Raw genomic sequence first — 15,284 nt, 5'->3', positions numbered from 1 at the left:
ACTACGTATGTGGAAAATTTTTTCGCTCAACATTTGCATGTGGCTTATACGCACACAGACAGTAAATACTGCGAGCAAAAGCAAAAATATACAAAAATAAAAGCGAAAAAAAAAAACAAAAAATTCTAACAACCAGTCTGTCACTCAGTCATTCATTTCAACCATTTCTTTCATCTTTCTATAATAAAAGCAAACACTTTGTGTATAGAGTATAAGCTAAATATTTATACATATGAATGCTCTCCCTAAAACTATGCAAATGAGTCATGACTCACTAATAAAAAAAAAGAAACTCCAAAGAAAAGAGAAAATATTTTCTTTACACACAACTCCCCATTAGTGAGTTGGAGTTGTAAATATGTAAAACTTAGCTTTTAAAAAAATAATCCCTTTGAACATGTTCATTTCATTACAGAGAGAGAGAGAGAGATAGACAAACTGAATGAATATGTGTGACACTTATTGACAACGATGATGTTGACGATGTCTCAGTTAAAACGCATGTGTGCCTTTTTTGTAACATTTATTTCCGAAAGTTAATTGTAATGAAATAGTAAAATAAAGCAAAAAACCAAAAGATGACAAAAGGTTAAGAAAATAAACTAAACTAAAAACAAATTTAACTTATACATATACAGACAAACGGACATATGTAAATATATGTATATAAACATACTAACATGTATGTATTTCAACATTTAACATTATTATTTTGTTGTTGTTGTTGCAGTTGTAGTTTGTTTTTTGCCGTTGTCCCATTCATACGATAATTATAATCACACTTTGGCGCCCATTATCTCGTGGGTAATCATCACATTAAAACTCGCACTATAGTATAGTAGTATTGAGAGGCCCTTTTATTTGTATTATTTGCCATTCACAGAATTTTTCTTCATTTTAATTCAGTACTTTTTTTTTTGGACTGTGTGTGTTTGTCTGTCTTTTAGACTTTATGTGTCTTTGTTTTTTGTATTTGCTTGTATTATTCAATATATATCAAGTCATCGATATAGTTTTTTTTTTTTTTTTTGAAAATGAAAACATGTGTATACATGTGTAGCCTTTAATGCACAGTGTTTTAGAGGGAATTTGAAATTTATAATGTTAATGTTAAACAAGGCGTTTCTAAGTATGGGGCTCCGTAGGCATTTTCCTTAACTTTCAGCATAACCACAATAGGTAAAAGATAAAACTTACGGCCAAGGATTCATAGATTATTATAGACATAACACACTTTCTTGTGTCGACAAAGCAGTTCTGTTTGAGATGATCATGGAGGATTCTTCTAAACAATGTGGTTGGAATCTCCATTGTTCTGTCGGAGATTTCTGACTATTACAAGCATTTGTAGTCTTTGTATGCCTGAAAAGATTTACTGATCACATGATCCGTATGGATTACAAGTCTAATGTTTTGATCCGAATCTGATTTCTGATATAAAGGTAAATAACGTCTCGAATATGGCGAAAAACGAGGTATCTTCAAACTTTTTGTTAAAATACCTCAAAACTACAGAAATTCTAAAGTAGAATTTTGAGAAGCTCAATCCTATTAAAAGTGAGCTCTGTAACGATACGTATATCTTGCCCATCCCATATCATTCTTGAGTTATATCAAGTTTTTTATTAGGTGTATTTCTAGAATGGTAGAAGAGTTGGCTTTGCAAATCGCTAACAGCTTATAACCACAGACTATGTCATTTCATCATGGAGAGATACATGCTTTAAGAGCATTTATAAACTACTCGATTTGTTTTATCAAAGATTATGTTTTATTGAGACTTCAGATAATGAAGATCCCTTCAGACTTTATTCGATTCAGAACTTTATTAAAAAAAAAAAAATAATGTTAGGTGAAGTTTTTATATCGATGATCCATTTTTGCTTTTGTTGTGAAAACGACACGTCAAAAGGTCCTAGAAATTGGAATATCTTTATGATTTGCCGGACGCTAATAACTCTTGTGATATGTGGTTCTAATGGGGTGGAGCAACGCGTGATTCCAACTCTTAAGATATTTTTCATTAGGGTTACATTAAGTAACTGGTCTATGCCAAAATGTTTACAACGTAGAAGAGCTAAATTTGGACAATTTGTTTGCTTGAGTCTTAGAAAACTGACGTAATGAATGAATAAAGACCCTTTACAAAGCATGAGTTATAAATGAAGAACAATTATTGTAAAATTTGGACAGGGAGACAGACATTTGGTTTTAGTAAGCTATATACCAGCTTCGCCCTGAAGACTCAAAAAACTTTGCTAAATAGTTCGAGCTTTTAGACTCCAGTGATCGGTTTTTCCTAAAGGAACAGTTTTCACCATAATATGCCTTATCTCTCCAGGTTTCCTTTACGTCCTTCGCAAGTAGGCTATCGATCAATCACATCTCAATTACAGTTACCACCTACATGTTCGTCGAATTGTTTGAAAAGGCGTTTGCTGATAAACAATAGCATTGGTAGTTGCCGAGGAGAATAGTAGCCTTTATGGCCGTACATGAAACCTATCGATCGACTACTGTTATCCAAGCACTTGTTATCTAGCATTGCGTGTGACGCACAATTTTTGAATTCAAGTGAAAACTGGCCACAGATCTTTAATGTCATCCTACCTTCCTGGAACAACTACTCTAATCCAAGTACTTGTTACCTACCATAGCGTGTGACCTACAATTCTTGAATCCAAGCGAACGCTGGCCACATCTCTCTAATGTCATGAACACTGAAGCTCTAATGTCATGAACACTGAAGCTTGAACACTGAAGCCAAAATGCATAACATTTCCCTGAACATAGACTGCATTGCAGAGCAGCGACTGAAATGGATCAATTGCCATGAAGAACAATGCGTTCTCTCGATCACTTTTTAATCAACATTCATTTCATGCGATTAGATTAAGAAAAGTACCCCAAGTGTGGTACTGCTAGTGTCGATATTGCTGTAACACGTCTATAAAAGTTCTGAGAAATGCATTTTCGTATTGCTAATGTCGCGTTTTTGGCGATTTATTGTGGCAGTCAGTAAGGCCCCATTTTAATTGCTTTTTAACGCTTTCATGAATGTTTTTTGCAGTTATTATACCCAATTTTTAACGAAATGTTCACCTAATTATCGACGCTTTCAATTTCCCCTGCAACCACTGTAGTTAACACAAAAAATTAACACTTTGTTGATATCTTCTCAACAATTTCTTGTGCGCTGGGTTGCATGCATACGCGTACAATAATGTTGTTGTATTTTTGAAAAGAAAAAAAAAAAACGAAATGTTGTTGTATTTGTTGCGACTTTTACTGTTCGCATTTTATGCTGTTTTAAAATTGTTGCTGCTGCTGCTGCTGCTAGTTGGCTCATCGCTCTTTTTACAATTTCCGCTGCTAGAATATCAGCTAAACCGGACCAATATAACAGACAGACAGACAAACTGTCAGTTAGTCATATGGCCTATAAGTTTTAGGGACGGTCAGTTTGACGTTTAGTTGGGAAAACGTAAAAACCTTCTTAACAGCAACCATATAGCCAAACAGCCAGCCAGACGAATGAACGAACAATCTACAACTTAGCTAGTAGCTGCTAGTTAGCAAGCAAGCAGCAGCAATAATACTCTTCAGTCATTTTTAGGCAGTCACAAGGAACGGTTGGTTGTTGGGATTGTGTTTTTTTTCTGCGCTGTGAAATTTAAACCCACAGTTTGTAAATCAACTTGAGGCCGTAAACAACATCGGTCGGTATTTTTTTTTTTCTTATTATTATCAAGCGATTTCGTTCGCTCTCTCTCTTTCTTTCACTCTCTTACCATACGCTGCTGTTAAATGTTTAAATATATATATTTATGTATATAAAAATATAAAAAAAAGAAACTAAATATTAAAAAAAAAAAAATAAATAAAATAAAAAAACGCGGTCTATAATCGCTTTAGCTGGTATCGCATGCTCGATTTAAAGTTGTGGTGTTGTTGTATATAGTCTTAAACTGTTGAGTAAGAAAAACTAAAGATTTTTATAATTCTTTGGCAAGATTTACGAATAAAACAAAAATAATTTACGGCCGGGTTTTAAGATAACTGTAACAATTAAAAGGCGACAAACTTTCGCTTTTCAAATACTCGGCCTTTTTTTCCTTAGTTTACACCATTTCTTGGAATAAATTAATTAGAATCGGGTGTCTTTTTTTTTTAAATAGATTCTTCTCGAATTTTATATGTATGTTTGTATAAAATTTCAAAACAAACAAATAATGACCTCGAATTTTTTTCTTTTAAAACCACAAACATGTTTTTTTCGGTTGTTTGTTTTTAAATATTAAAGTCTAAAATAAATTTAAAAAAAAAACAGCAGTTTTATTTCAAGTTTAATTTGTTTAAATTCTTGCTAAAAGAGAAATGGTGTAGTGGTATTTAAATATAATTCTTTTTGGTATTTTATGTGCGAGTTTTTCTTTTGTTCTCATTAGAAGTGGAGTACATCGAGGCGTTAGGCGCTTTTGGAATAAAATCTCACGCGTCTTTTTTGTTGTCTGTCGTGGCGTATGTGTTTTATAAATGCGGTTACTTGCGTTAAAACGGGGGAAAAAAATAATGATAAAAATAAAACAGATAAATTATAAAAATAAAGCATAAAAAATAAAAAATATATATAAAAAAACTACATATAAACGTGTATATATGTTTAATATTATAAAACAAAAAAAAAAAAAAAAAATTATAAAAAAAAACACTCAACAAAATTAAATCTACATATAAGTGAACAAGATTTAAAATTTAAATACGAAAAACAACTGATTTTTTTATGCATAGAATTATCTGCTGTTATATATACATATAAATAAATAATACTTTTAAATTTTTGCTGTATTTGTTAAGAACAAATAGCACAAAAATACTTGTTTCATATATATTAATTTAAAAAATATATATAAATTTATTTATTTTTATTAATTTGCTTTAATAATTTTTTTATTTTCTTTCAATAAACTTTTCCAAAATAAACGCAAATAATAAACAAATAAAAAAAACAGCTAAAACTATAAAAACTTGAAAAAAAAACACTTTAAAATTAACTTAAACGAAAGTAAGAGGAACCTCTTCAGCGCCTGTTTTTTTTTAAATATTTCTTTCAAAATTACGCTCAAATAAAGGTAAGCATGAAAACAATTTAAAATATTAACTTTTCTTTTTGTTGTCTAATTTTTAAGTGGTTAAACTGGTGATAGTTGAACCAAGTTAGTCGTTGTCACTTACTACTTCAATAGCAAAAAGAGCAAAATATAAAGATTATCAATAGTAAAAAGAATGCATGTAATTATAAAGGGTGTAATCAATGTTTACACTGTTTCCGTAATATTTTTTTGCAATTGTTAGGGGCAGGCATGGAAAATTAAAATTTTGAAATAATACTAACTTATAACAAAAAGTGTACTTTTTTGGTTTTAGAGTATTGAACTAATTTTCCTCTAGACTAGACTATGGACTAGACTATGGACTAGACTATAGACTAGATTATAGTCTAGATTTTAGACTAGAATATAGACCAGACTATCGACTAGACTACAGGCTAGACTATAGACTGGAATATAGATTAGACCATAGACTAGACTATAGACTAGACTATAGACTAGACTATAGACTAGACTATAGACTAGACTATAGACTAGACTATAGACTAGACTATAGACTAGACTATAGACTAGACTATAGACTAGACTATAGACTAGACTATAGACTAGACTATAGACTAGACTATAGACTAGACTATAGACTAGACTATAGACTAGACTATAGACTAGACTATAGACTAGACTATAGACTAGACTATAGACTTGACTATAGACTAGACTAGACTATAGACTAGACTATAGACTAGACTATAGACTAGACTATAGACTAGACTATAGACTAGACTATAGACTAGACTATAGACTAGACTATAGACTAGACTATAGACTAGACTATAGACTAGACTATAGACTAGACTATAGACTAGACTATAGACTAGACTATAGACTAGACTATAGACTAGACTAGACTATAGACTAGACTATAGACTAGACTATAGACTAGACTATAGACTAGACTATAGACTAGACTATAGACTAGACTATAGACTAGACTATAGACTAGACTAGACTAGACTATAGACTAGACTATAGACTAGACTATAGACTAGACTATAGACTAGACTATAGACTAGACTATAGACTAGACTATAGACTAGACTATAGACTAGACTATAGACTAGACTATAGACTAGACTATACTAGACTATAGACTAGACTATAGACTAGACTATAGACTAGACTATAGACTAGACTATAGACTAGACTATAGACTAGACTATAGACTAGACTATAGACTAGACTATAGACTAGACTATAGACTAGACTATAGACTAGACTATAGACTAGACTATAGACTAGACTAGACTATAGACTATTCTAAAGAATAGACAACATTCTGTCTACTATATAAAAAGTTGGACTACTGTAGTACTGAATTTTCCATGCCTGGTTAGGGGTAGGGTTTGTAGACATTCAAATTAGCTTAACCCTTTTCTTTTAGCATATTCGCAAACATGCTTGTCATATGGATATTGAATTTCATAAAAAAATCTATGAAAAATAAACATAATTTTTTGTCTAATGCTTTTCTCTAGCATAGCTAATATACTTATTATGTCATTAAGTTTGTAACATTACTTATTTTAATGGAATGTATACAATTCTCAACATCAATACAAATTTAAAGGAAGCTTTAGAGTAACGGTTCCCAAATAGTGAACCATAGCAATATTTAAAGGGGTAGTCCGGGAGAAACTATAACATAATTGAAAGTCTCGAGCAGCACTATATTCGAATCTAGATTCAAAATTTATCCAGCACATGTTCGTTATAATTTGTCATAAAGTTTGAAAAAGAACATATTTAAGACGTTATAGCAGAGCAAAGACACCTTTATTTATAACATCTATTATATCATCTGAAAGTCCAATTTGTCGACTTTAAAATAAATGTTTAAGCTCTGTTATATCTTTTTCCTTTTTCTAGATATCTTAGCTTAAAGTTTGAAACAACTATAAATTCCTAAAAATTTAATATTGAACCTATTTTACAGCAAAAACTTCAACGGTAGATATCTCTGCAAATACATGAGATTTTTAAACAATTCAAAAAGTGTTTTATGGGTAAAATTATGACAAATTGTGACATATACATAAGTTTGTATTAAAATGTGTGCGAAATGTAGACTAATGTGAAATGAGGTGCTTAAAGCGCAAGCCGTTACGATATGGTCCTTAAACGTTAAAGTTCTCGCCATTATGAAGGTGACATTCGAACTTCAAAACTTTAGCTGGAGTCGCATCTAATGATTGTCCCGAAAGTTGATCAAATGTACGATGTCGTATTAAACTTGACAGACCTTGACCCTATGTTAGATGTTATAGAAATATAAATATGTATGGGAATCTTCAAGATTAGATAAATTTTTCAATGGGTTCGTAAAGTACAAAACGGTGAGAAGTCCAGCTTTAAAGAACTAATATACTTTCTTAGGAACAGGACTAGAAATAGTTGCTTTTCCAGTTACTTTTGTCAAGTTTGGAACTAGTTTTGAATATACATATTGAAAGAACTAGTTTCTAGAAAACTCACAAATCTTTCTAAAACTATTTCTAAAAGTAATGACGTTACTATAATTTTGATCAATCTGAAGTTGTTGTAGTTTTAAAAACAGTTATACATATTAGAGCAGGGAAGTGAATTTTCTACTTCTTTAAATCAAATTCTTTCTAAGTCCCAAATTGTCCTTTCTCACAGTTCATATATCATACATCAAGAAGAAAACAATATTTCACAATGTATTGTTGTGAGTTTACCTTATCTTTTCCTATAATAAATCGATTATGATAGCGATGTATTGGGAAATCATTTAAAAACAATAAAGTTGCGATTTAATACAAAATGTTCATTCTTTTGACATTATTCATCAAACGGTTAAATTTTAGATTAATTCCAGAGATGGGATAAATGAAGGAGCAAAGAAGTTTATAGAATTGCTGAAAAAGAGCTTAAGAATCGAAGTATTGTTCACAGACTTGTTTTATGACTTCCTATGCTCAACTTCAAAATTATTTCAGAAAAAACTTATTTGAATGCTATATTAATGAAGGAAATGTTTACGTGTTGAAATTCATCCATCATATCAAGTTTTCCAGATATCGTGTCATAAAGTTTGGAAAATCCGGTTTTTGGCTATATTTGAGACGCTATTACAGAAGATACCTTTATTTATCAAATATGTTATTGTCATCTCAAATTCAAGTCTTTCGACTTCAAAATAAAAGTTTAACCACTTTTATATCAAATTAGAAATTTTGACTTTTAGTTTTTTTTTTAATAAAGGCGAAATGAAGTAAAAAAATTAGTTTTTGTAAATTTATTGTTGTTCTAAACTTTAGATTAAGATATCTCAAAGAATGAAGAACATATAAAAGAGCCTTAAATCTTTATTTTAAAGTCGAGAGATTGGACTTTCACATGACATGTCAAATTTTATAAATACAAGTGTATTCGCGCAGTTTTAGCGACTAAAATATGACCAAAAAGGAGGGAGGGACTTTAAAACACGATATCTCGAAAACCAGATGTAATAGATAAAATTTCGAGGCAGCATTCGGATTCAGCGCTGATCAACCCTTTAGAAATCAATTTTAAAAGTGTCATAATATATATGAACACTATGACACAAATGAATGTGAGGTGCAGAATGGTTAAAAAAAATTCTCGAAAAAGGTAATGGGAAAATTCCTGAAAAATATAAATTTAGTAATAAACATAAAATTTTACCAATTTTGGTAGTTTTTTCTTAATTTCAATTTAAACAATATTTAAGTTTTTTAAAATCTTATGGAAAATTAAAGAATAACTGTAATATTTATAAGTGGATTTAATCCGCTAATAAAAAAACAACTTTTCTGATTAAATTCTCACCAAAACATTTAACAAAATGTTGATAAACTCAAAAAAACCATGTTGCTTACCAAACAACCAAACCATGTGCAAAATTTCAAAATAATTTAATACTTTTTATAACTAGAAGTATTAAACATTATCTTAACAAGAATTTAAGCGTTAATACTGTTGTTTATAAAAGTCAAAATAAAATATATATTTATAAATCAGTTAGGAATTTAAATAAAGTTAGGTTTATAACTTTAATGGTTTAAAAAAAAATAGATAAACTATTTTAAAATTTATAAATTTAGATAAAAAAAAAAAATTATACATAATATTTGTTTTATCTCACATTATCTTTAAAACATAAACTGCCAAAAATACTTAATTATTTTATTAGCTACTACTTGTCAGTTGTTTGTTTAATAAACAATTAAACAATTTTTCATGGTTATTTTTAATGTTTTTTTTTTTTTTTTTTTTGTCAAACAAGTTCATGAAAAGTTGAGTTAGTAGGCTCAGTAGTTGAGTGTAAGTTTGGGGGTTTGCACGTTTTTATTTTCCTTTTCGAGTTGTCTTTTCTTAAAACGGGTAAGATTTGTTTTATTTAATTTATATAAAAAGAAAATATTTTTAATTAAGTAATATTTTTTATTTATCTTTTTTTCATTTTACTATAAACACGCTTTTAAGCAAAACAATATAATGCAATATTTGTATAGAAATAAATGTTTTGTGTATTAATTGTAAAATACAAAATGCTAATGATAAGAAATTTCCTTATTTTAATTGAAATTTATTTCAAATTTAATCTCATCATTTAAACAAGAAAAAAAGTGGGCCAAGGCGGTCACGTCAATATTAAAATTGTAAAAAATTGTTATGAAATCGGTTTCGAATAATGTATAGAAGTATATTTTTAATAGTTAATTATTAAAACATTTAGACACCAAATTATACTTTAATCTGAAGGAATGAACTTCGCTAAAAGCGAATTTGGCATTAGAATTTCACAATCACTTCAGGTTTTCGAGATATAATGTCCTACATTATGATAATAATGATTTTAAATGAAAATATTTTGAGAAAAGAACTTTGATTCTTCAAAAGAATTACAATTCAAAATGAAAACATTTTCGAAAATATTTTTTTGAAAAGAGTCACGATTCATAATGAAAACATTCTTAAATTTAGAAAGAAGTATTGTTCAAAAAATGTAACAATTTAAAAAGAAAATACTTTGAGAAAGGAACTTTGATTCTTTAAATAAATCACAATTCAAAATTAAAACATTATTGAGAATATTCATCTTAAAAAGAGTCACGATTCAGAATGAAAACATTCTTAAATTTAGCAAAAGAATTGTTCAAAAAGGGCCATGATTTAAAAATATAATATTTTGAGAAAGAAACTTTGATTCTTCAAAGGAATTCAAAATGAAAACATTCTTGAGAATATTCATTTAAAAAAAGTCACGATTCAGAATGAAAAAAAATGTAGTTAAAAGAATTGTTCAAAAAATGCCATGATTTAAAAAGAAAATATTTTGAGAAAAGAGCTTTCATTCGTCAAAGGAATCAAAATTCAAAATGAAAACATTCTTGAAAATATTTTTTTAAAAATTGTTACGATTCAGAATGAAAACATTGCTTAATTGAAAAATATTCTTTAAAGAGTCACGATTCAGAATGAAAACATTCTTAAATTTAGAAAGAAGTATAATTCATTTAATTCATTCGATTTAAAAAGAAAATGTTTGGAGAAAGGAGCTTTGATTCTTTAAGAGAATCACAATTCAAAATGAAAACATTCTTGAGAATATTCATTGAAAAAGAGTCACTATTCAGAATGAAAAAATTCTTAAATGAAAAATATTATTTAAAAAAGAGTAAAATTTAGAAAAAAGAATTTTTTCAAAAAGGGACACGATTTAGAATCTTCCAAGGAATCGGAATTCTAAATGAAAATATTCTTTTAAAAAGAGTCACGACTCAGAATGAAAACATTCTTAAATGAAAATTATTCATTTAAAAAGAGTCAGGATTCAGAATGAAAACATGCCTAAATTTAGAAAGAAGTATAATTCAAAAAGGAACACGATTTAAAGAGAAAATATTTGAAGTAAAAAGTTTTAATTCTTCAAAGGAATCGCAATTCAAAAAGAATCACGATTCAAAATGAAAACATTCTTAAATGAAAAGTATTCTTTTAAAAAGAGTCACGATTCTAAAAGAAAACATTCTTAAATGAAAAATATTCTTTTAAAATTTAAATGAAACGAAAATAAACACAAGAGTAATAATAAAAATATACGGTCCATGGATCAACAATTTGTTAAGCTCTATAATTAACATAGTTTCACTCAAATTTAAAAAAAAAAAACAAACCCCTTTTTAACCTTGTTAAACTATTATAATAAATCTGAGAAAATGTTTAAACTATTTACTACATAATGTTAAGGAAAAAAAGGTTAAAAGTTTAAAGGTGTCTTAAATAAAAAACTAAATAGTCAACAAAAAAATTTTGCTCTAAACAATAAACGTTATTGAAGAAGTATTTCATTCATTCAGGCGCATGAATAAACTTTTTTTTTCAAAATACCTTTTCATAATCATTATAAACAACAAAAAATGTTTTGCTGACATTCAATACACAACTTGATATTTGCTTTTCTCTGGCCCCAACACAAAAAAAAAACTACTATACACTACCAACAACAACAACAACAAGCAACAGCAACTAAAATGTTTTAACTCACACCTCAAGATCAATGAAAGATCTTCCAGACTTTTATGCAACAACAGGGCTGGCTGCATCTCTAGGCTCTTAAATAAAAATGTTAATACATGCCTCGTTCAGTTACAAGACAAGAGGAGGGGGAAAAAAACTGAAATATTTTAAAGCCGGTTATATTTGTTTGAAATTGTCTACAGCAATAATAATAATACACAAGACAAATGAAACCCGGCCAAATATTATTAACCAAAGACCGACCACATTCGATCATGCTAAGAAATAATCAACTTTGTTTGTAAAAAAAAAATCATGTGAAAAAATGCAAAAAAAATATTAAAGGCGCTTTTATATTTAGTCAAGTTTTGTTGGGGATTTGAGTCTAAGAGAATGAAATATTTTTACCTCTTAAGAAATACTCTTAAATTGCTAATAAATCGTAGTGTTAAAGAATGACCTATGTGGAAAGGAAAATATTCTTAGAAAGTCGCTTTGATCCTCCAAAAAGAGTAATAATTCAAAAGGAAAACATTCCTTAGGCCGATTCAGAATGAATATATTCTTTAAAAGGAGTCACGATTTATAATTTTTAAATGAAAAACATCCATGAATAAAAACAGTAATATGTTTAGAAAATTGTCATCAGAAAGAAAATATTATGTAAAAGAACTTCGATTCTTAAAAATAGAATCGCGATTCGAAATGAAAACATTCTTTAAACAGATTCAGAAAGAAATTGAGAAAAGAGTTTTGATTCATTAAAGGAACCATAATACAAAATGAAAACATTCTTTTATAAGATTCATTGGTGAAAATGTTCATTAGAAAATCAAAACGATAATATGCTGGAAAATGGCCATCGGAAAGAAAATATTATGTAAAAGAACTTCGATTCTTAAAAATAGCATCGCAATTCGAAATGAAAACATTATTTAAACAGATTCAGAAAGAAATTGAGAAAAGAGAAAGAATGAAAATATGAACGTGAAAGAAAATATGAATATGAAAGAAAACCTTTTCAAAAACGAAAATATTCACGAATCAAAAAGAAGAAGAAAAGAGAATCGCGATTCGAAATGAAAACATTCTTTAAACAGATTCAGAAAGAAATTGTGAAAGTTGCTTTGATTCTTTAAACTAATCACAATTCAAAATGAAAACATTCTTTTAAAAGATTCGTGTTGAAAATATTATTTAAAAATAATGAAAATATGAACGATTTAAAAAGAAAAACTGTTCAAAAATGAAAATTTTCACGAATCAAAATGGCCATCGGAAAGAAAATATTATGAAAAAGAACTTCGATTCTTTGAAATAGATACATTCTTTAAACAGATTTAGAAAGAAATTGAGAAAAGAGCTTTGATTCTTTAAAAGAATCACAATTCAAAATAAAAACATTCTTTTAAGACATTCATGGTGAAAATATTCTTTCGAAAGAATGAAAATAAATATTAAAAAGAAAATATTTTGAGATTCTTCAAAAAAATCGCAGTTCCAAATGAAAACATTCTTTAAACAGATTCAAGATGAAAATATTCTTTAAGAAGAGTTACGATTAATTTAAATAAAAGAGTTAAAACGTAAATAAACATAAGAGTAAAAAAGTGAATATTCGGTAATGAGATCATCGATCCTCTTCAAATAGAATCGCAATTCGTAATGAAAATATTTTTTAAAACGATTCACAATGGATTATTATTTAAAAATTACCGCGTCCTATTTTTTAGAAAAGATTCACAATTCAAAATAAAAACGTTATTTAGACAGATTCGGCAAGATAATATTCTTTAAATACGAACTACGAACTAAAATGAAAACACCACTTAAAATTCTTAAAAATGATCCACGATTCAGAACTAAAACATTTTTTTAAAAAGGGATGAAAAAGCAATTAAAACATTTTTTTAACGAATACAGAATGAAAATATTCTTTAAAAGAGTCTAAATCGTCACTCCATTTTAAAGAGGAAAACATTAATGCAAAATGACAGCGATTCAAAGTGAAAATATTCTGTTCAAACAAGAACTATCTTTAAACATATTCAGAATGAAAGATGCTTTAAAAAGTCTAAGTTCAGAACAAAAACGTTCAAAAATGTTCATAATGAAAAATTCCCAAAAAAGATTCGCGATTAAAAATTAAAGTTTTAAAAAAGTCACAATTTAAAACAATTAAGGTTAATACTCTCAAAATTATTGAACAAATTTTAGAGTTTTTTTATTTTTTTTGGAAAGGTTAAGTCGAGATTAATATCTGGGTTTTAAACTTTTTTATTTTAGTTATAACTAACGATCGTTTGATTGATAAATAGCAGAACAGTTTATGCAAAATTTATAATTATATAGAAATAGAAAAGTTATTGCCATAAATTTCATGATAATTTGAACAATTTCAGTAAAATTGGTAAAATATAAAATTAATTTGTTTCATTTAAAGATTAAAAACATTTCTTAATTGGAAATGTTAACAAACTCCTACACTTATAAAGACATATATACAATAGAAAGTATTAATTTGTTATAAAAAACTAAATTAAATTAAAAATTGTATTAAATAGACAATGAAAGAGAGAGTTGTCACTTCTAATTCCAATATACTATTTTTTATTACCCATATTTTATAACTATTTCCTCAAAAATATTTAATAAATTATGATTTTTAGAATTAATTATGAAAAAAAGTAAAGCCAACTCTTTGCTAGCACTGACATTTAGGTCTATTTTAAGCATTTTTTTTATTTATGTGCAGAAAGTCTGGTTAGTAATTTATGTATTGGACAAAAACCAACTAAATAAAAAAAAAGATCTAAAAAAAGTAGATATCAGACAGACAGATCAGGAGGTAGTTAAACAACATGAGCATTTTATAAAGTCATTGCTAACGATTTTATGGGTTTTCTTTTACCAAAAGGAATATTTGTAATGTTGCACAGTGGCTAGCAAAAACAAAAAAACACACGCACAGAAAACTATTAATATTTATAAAAACTAAGAATAATTTCTTAACTATTAGAAACAATTTTTAAGTACTTCTTTTAAATTAAGTTAAAAACTAAAATATATTTTCAAGAATTTTTTATTTTTATGTTTATTTTTAACCACTGTCTTATATTGTTGTTTAATAGAGTTAAAAATGTTTGGAATTTTTCTTATTTTTTTTTTTTGTTTAAGTTAAGACGATGAACCTTACTTCAGAACTGTTTAATCATTCAATTCACATGTTCCTCCATGTCTTTGTATATAAATTTATATTTTCTTTAGAAGAGGGAATGGGAATGGTTTCGTACATGTTGGTTGTGGTTAAAATAAACAAGATAAATCACTAGTCTAAAGCTGAATTTTAAAAAAATTTTTAAATATTTAAAAATGAAATATAGAAACAACTTTTAAGAATTTGCGAATATGAAACTAGAGAAAGAAAATTCTATTTTTTAACGAAAACACTATAGACTAACTAGATAATAATAATGCACTCTACGATACAAGACTATATACAAAACTATTGTCTAAACTATATATTAGACTTTATACCAGACTAAAGACAACACTGTAGACTAGACTATATATGATATATATGGTCAGTATATAGACCAAACTATAGAC

General features: G+C 27.9%; 1 protein-coding gene across 4 annotated transcripts in view; it reads left to right on the top strand.

Annotated features, from left to right (window-relative positions):
* The first annotated feature begins 3,604 nt into the window (after window positions 1–3,604).
* Window positions 3,605–15,284, top strand: part of LOC119616143 (monocarboxylate transporter 12) — a 35,729-nt gene continuing 24,049 nt past the window's right edge. The window contains exons 1-2 of one of the 4 annotated variants that reach the window (XM_037972396.1): window positions 3,605–3,719; window positions 5,013–5,132. The gene's annotated coding sequence lies outside the window, so the exon portion shown is untranslated. Of the gene's footprint in view, window positions 3,720–3,747; window positions 3,976–5,012; window positions 5,133–9,465; window positions 9,537–15,284 lie in introns of those variants that run through there. The other 3 variants (XM_037972398.1, XM_037972400.1, XM_037972399.1) reach the window with 3 other exon arrangements.

Source organism: Lucilia sericata, unplaced genomic scaffold (genome assembly GCF_015586225.1).
Source record: "Lucilia sericata isolate MDLA Ls3-8-SP2 unplaced genomic scaffold, ASM1558622v1 Contig000058F_arrow, whole genome shotgun sequence".
In the NCBI taxonomy this organism is placed as follows: Eukaryota; Metazoa; Arthropoda; class Insecta; order Diptera; family Calliphoridae; genus Lucilia; species Lucilia sericata.
This window is presented reverse-complemented; position numbering and strand designations above follow the sequence as displayed.